Source organism: Oxyura jamaicensis, chromosome 1 (assembly GCF_011077185.1).
Source record: "Oxyura jamaicensis isolate SHBP4307 breed ruddy duck chromosome 1, BPBGC_Ojam_1.0, whole genome shotgun sequence".
Taxonomy (NCBI): domain Eukaryota; kingdom Metazoa; phylum Chordata; class Aves; order Anseriformes; family Anatidae; genus Oxyura; species Oxyura jamaicensis.
This window is the reverse complement of record NC_048893.1, coordinates 121,992,847-121,998,846: the sequence shown is the minus strand read 5'-3', so window position 1 is coordinate 121,998,846 and position 6,000 is coordinate 121,992,847.

Sequence of the window (6,000 nt, the reverse complement as noted above, 5' to 3'; positions counted from 1 at the left end):
TTGCTATTTTTTCTCTGAAAGCATTCCTTAAAGTGACTCAGATTATTCTAAAAATAAAAACAAAAACAAAAACGAGTGTTTTTACTTCCATGGAGATAACACACCTAAGCAAAGCAGTCTTTCAGATAGCTTGGAGCCAAGACAACTTGGGGACTTCCAGGAGCTGGGCTATTTCCAACCACCTTCTTTTTGCAAGCTGATAATGTGAAACAGCAGAAGAGGAGCAATCTCCCTTGAGGGTATTATCCTGAGTCCCCCTTGCAAAAAGGCAGGTGGTAAAAAGACAAGACATGCTTTCAAGAAATTCCATATAACTGCTGCGTGTTATAGCTCTCTCCCAGTATTTCTGTGACTGAGACACATCTTGTCCTTATCATATCTTAGCCCATATGTTGTTTTTTCAAATCTTTTTAACTTCATGTCAACAACCTCATTAACAATTCAGTGCCAAGCCTAATAATTTCAGGGCTGTTTGATTCTGCAGATAAAAATAATATGTCCAGCAAAGCAATTGCTCTGCCCCCTTCAGGTTAGTGCTCCCAGATGCTCCTTACCTTCAGTCTCCCTTGCTTTGGATAGAGCTTCAAGAACCTTTATTCCTACCAATCCTTTCTTATCGCTTTGTAAGCAACCCTAGCAAGGTTTACAACCTGATAGGATCAAATGGCTCCAGGCCCTCAGCTCTATGCTGCAGCAGTAAAGCTGCAGATTTCATACTCCACAACAATTCAGGAGAATTCAGTGAAGAGACTGCACCTGACCTACCCTGAAATAGAAAGTCTTTAAAACTTCCAAAACCAAAGAAAAACAAAACAAAGCAAAGATATTGCACGGGCAGGTGCATTAAAGGCAGTAAAAATTCACCCTGTTAAACACTGAGCATACTCTCATGACTCTCCCCTTCTCCAGAAGCTTGGGTCAATCAGCATTTTGAACACTCGGGTTCCTAAAGACATGCTTGCTTCCTGTTAGGATGGTGAATTCAAGTCCAAGATGCAGCAGAGGTTTACTGCACAAGGACAAAGACTGTCTATGCAGGAAACAAAGGTTCTCTTTTTTGGCTTGATGTGCAAGGAGGAACGCAAAGACCTTTGGCTCTTGCGGACTTCACCAAATTAGGCTCCTACTGCAAGGTGCAATACTGCAACCATCAGTTTTTCTTTCCCTACATAACACCAAGTGACAGCTACATTTAGAATAAAAGGGGGAAAAGTCTACTGTAATTTAAAAACTGAACTGCTCAAACAATCCTGCCCTTCGGGAGAGAGGAGAAGAGCAAGAATAAAATTCTAATAACAAGTGTTAGTTCAGCATTAGTAAACAGAATATATTTGCGATAATTCTGGAAAACACTTCATTATCACTACCTGAAACCAGGAAAAGGGATGGGATAGGATAGGATAGGATAGGATAGGATAAGATAGGATAGGATAGGATAGGATAGGATAGGATAATTTCCTTTTGAGAAAAAAAAAATAGTTCTCTTCCCTTCTGAAGTCTTAGATGATTAACATTATCTGAAGCTTGGGAAAGTTTATTAGAGAGTTCACTCAAGTTCAAAAAAATAAAGGATGAGTAATTTGTCTCAAGTAAACATATCTGAAAGATCTTCACAAAAAATGGATTTATAGAAAGTTTAATTTATTTTTCTTCTATCGGTTCACAGATAAAAGGTCATGATAATTTAAAAATATTAATTACACAGAACATGTTGTAAAGTTATATTCAAAATGGTGAGGATCTGTTTTTAATATAAAGGGTTAAATTTATAGTTTTCACAAGTGAAAGATAACCATGAGGTTTAAATAAGAATACCAATATAATATTAAGTGCTTCTAATTAGAGAGAATTATTTTTTTAAACTGATTAACAGTTGTTAAATGAACTGTTAAATTAACTAATAAAATTACAAAACTTAGCATAACTTTGAGATTTCTGATTTCAATGCTTTTTTCCATGCCTAAACCAATTTTTTCTACTTTGCCTCATCCATCTGGGCCCCTGCTGGGAAATGTCATTAATGTTTCAGACCCCACTGAGCAGCAATAGTGCTACTTGCTGAAAGGAGATAATTGAAAGAGGGACAGGTATTTCTAAAAGTGTTTTCTGAATTCCTTAGAGACATATGTACAAATCTTGTAAATATTATTTAGCTTTATAATGAAAACGCTGCAGTAGGAGAGAATATTGTTGCTGCTGCTGCTTTGTTTCTGGAGTACTTTTTTCAGTACTTTATGTTTTTTACCAGGCTTCCAGGGTTTAGTCAAAGGCCAAAGACACACCAATTTGGACCCTGAAAGACAAACACTCAACCACCTGGAGAAGGAAAGCAATTTTCTTAGAAAACCATATATTCAGCAGCTCAATCTTTCCAGCAAGAACATCCTTGATCCCACCAATGTGTGCAAGCTCTCTGGTCTAGCAATCTCCATGCTAACATGTCTGAAAGCAGTAACTCAATATCCTGGGTCTGAAAGACAAAGACAGAAGGAGGGAGAAAAAAAAAAAAAAAAAAAAGAAAAAAAAAAAAAAAGCTTCCTCTGTCCCAGCCCCAGCTTTTGAGGCTATACAGCAGCATCCTCAACTTGCGAGGTATTATCAGCTGCAAATGACTTGCAAGGTACATGCACACATGCATGCCAACCATGTAGTACAACAAGGCACAACATCTTTGATTGACTGAAGCAGAAATTGGCTAAAGGGGTGAGAATGCCTGCACCCCGACATACAGGGATATGGAGGGGCTAGGGGCACTGCCTCGTGACAGCGCCAGTGAGAGGCTTGCAGAGAAAGCCCCATGAGGACGGATGGCTTTTTACACCACAGGTGGTTTTCAAATGCCTAACTCCCGCACTGGAAACAGCTTGGGCATGGCAGCACAGAGATGTGAAGCCCAGTTTGTCCTGCTTCACAGCAGCTTCCTGCATAAACAAGTTCTTTCCTTCACACATCTCCTTACTCTTTCCAAATCCCATCACATTGCAATGCAGAGGAGGCTGAGATCTGGATATTTACTTTTACTAAAACTGTTCTAATTTCTCCTGAGGTATTTCCACTGCAAATATCCCAGCTGGATGTAGTGACAGCATCTGAAATGTGATAAGACATCAGAGACATGAAGGAGATCGGCACTTAGCCTACTTGGAGGGGGCGGAGAGTGGATCTTTTTTTATTTTTTTCCATAGCATCATGTTCCTGGGTGAAGTGAGAAGTTGGGGGAGGGGAATGATAGGACATCTTTCTGGAGCTTTCCCTATAGCTTTGAGGTGTTTAACACCAGGATGCCCTACAAAGGGCTCTGGCTGAGCATCAGCCAGTGTGTCCTCAGCTCTCTGAAAGCCATGGCCAGCCCCAGCACTTGGCATTAAGGCAGACTGAGAATCACTCCCAAGTCTTCCAGCTCCTCTCTTTCTGCCAGGGGCTTGAAATGCTACCTCTTCTCCTTTGGTAAGTGACTTGATCTGCTCCAGAGGTGCAGGGTCAAGCAGCTGAAAGTATCCGAGAGGGAAATGTCTTCAACTGGGCAGCAGAGAGGAGTGGATGCTGGATCCTTTAAACATAACTGGGGGTCTTGTGGATGTGAAAGAATTGCAGTACATCATTTGTCCAAATAGCAATGTATAGGCCTTGGAAAACACAAAGCTACAGAAATGCTTCTCCTGATTTCATTTGGATCTAACCCAGAGCTGGCACTACCATGACTAATTCCACTCCTTTCTCCCCCATCCCTTCCTCATCTCCTCAAACATGGCTAATTTGGGCAAGGAAGTCATGCTCCTTATTCTCAGCATTGCTCTCTGAAGTTTTTTTTTAATGATTTTCCATTCACACACTGTGTTGGAGTTATTCCCAGTGAAACCATAAGTCTGCAAACTTAAATATGATATGACGTGATATGCTCCTGGGGTTACACTTCAAGTGAACAGCTCTGTCCCACAGCTGGACCACAGGGTTAGTTATCTCAATCACCCTCAACAGCCTGAGTTTACTTTACAACCTGAAAGTGAGCTAACCTCACTTGGCTTGGATACAGAAGTTGGGACAGGTTTGTTGGAAATAAATAGGATGGCTGCATTTCCACAACAAATGGTTTTGGGACTCTCATCACATCACTGTAACTTCTGCATTTCAAAGTAACTACCTTACTGTTACAGCAGCTTTGCTAATGGCACAGAGCTAAATAAAATGTATGCAGTCACTTATTTTGAGGGGCTGAGCTGGAAAGAGACCAACAAATCCTTGCTCAAAATAGATGTGCATTATCTCCACTTACTTGCCCCTTTCTTTGGCTGCATCAGCAATTTTTAAGAAAAACTGACAAGTGTTAGACAAAAATAAAAATAATAATTAAAAAAAAAAAAAACTGTATCAAATTTTAAAAATATCATGGGGCTTCCCTATGGGTTTGAACTGCAACTTCTAAAGAAAAGCCAAGGTGTAAAAGCTTCAACAAAATTTTAAATTTTTACATTTTCTGGTCAAAAATACATTATTTAAAAACTGATATTACATAAAATAAGTTCACTTTGATTTGTATTCATATGTAACAATTTAAAATGGAACACTGATTTCAAATTTTAATTGAAAAGTTTATGATACTTCTTCAGTCTCATATAGTTACCCCTGAAATAAGTTATACCTAGGCAAAAACATAGAAAGAATATTTTTACAATACAATAAATCAATAGGATCAGGGCATGTTACTTAACTACCACTACTGGCAGGTCACAAACAGTCAAAATACAAGTGAAAGTATGAAACAGAAAAACACATTTCTGAGCTCTGAAACTAAAATTTTAGAAACTTTACCCCACCCAACAGCTTTTGGAAAGGTGACATCTTGAAAATTCTGAATTTTGTTCTGAAGCCAAACAAAAATGAATTTCAAAATGCACACATTTTAAAGGTTGATAACAAGGTGTTTTCCCTGAAAGCAGTAGATTCTTCTACATTGCCAGCATGAACTGAAATGTGATTGAGAGCAAGTCGGGTGGATCTTCTGCCTCCAGAGCTCATCACTGAGGAGTATTACAGATCCAAAGCCTACTGATCTGAGTAAAATAAAAAGGAGAAAGTGAAAATGTTGGTGTCTCCTTACCAGCTATGTCCAGTGAAGCGTTCCCTTCCAGTGAAGGAAACAACATCTTACCCACTTCAACCTTGTATCTCAAAGGCTTTTTATCTATTTGTATCTATATTTGCCTTAAAAAAAAACAAGGTCTATACAGTCCTCACAGAGCTGAAATCCTCTCTGGATTGTTTCCCTAGACTTGACTTGAGGAACATATGGTGCAACCTGACCAGAATAAACCTTATTTGTCTGCAAAGTTTAAGGTGAGATTTCACAAGATGGCTCTTCCTTCGCACATAAAACCAGCAGAAAGCATCATTTTATATATAGACCACTTCACCAGCAGTTCAGACAGGAGTCAGAGCCAGGGCAGGTAAAGTAGGAAGGCTATGTGTCTGAGAAAAGAAAATACAAAAGGGGTCCTTTCTCTGTTGCCACCCACAAACCTTTTTTTAGCCTTCAGTATCTGGCCAAACCTCACCCATAAGAAGAGCAACATAAAGACTACTGACATTCCTGCCACTCTTGATTGTGCTCAGAGATAACTGCTAAGATATAGCCTTATAAACCTGGGGTCATCTTTTCCTAGAGTAGAGCAGGAGAAAGAAGTTACCCGTGGTGAAAACACCATGGCTGAGGTTGTAACCTGTGACAGCCCTGGCCCAGAAGGCTTTTCCAGCTGTGGTCATTCTTGCCTCCTACATTGGCAGCAAGACCAGGAGTTAAGCTGGCCTTAGCCCAATGTTAATGCCAGAACTGCACCAGTCTGCACACAAGCAAGGGATACACCTAATCTGGTCTGCATGGACAAGTAGCTAATGGGGAGGGGGGGGGGAAGGAAATCTCAAAAACACAGAAAACAAGAAACTGAAACCAAATGTGGCCCAGTGTTGTTTTGTTTTAGATCAAATGACACACACAATTTTTGA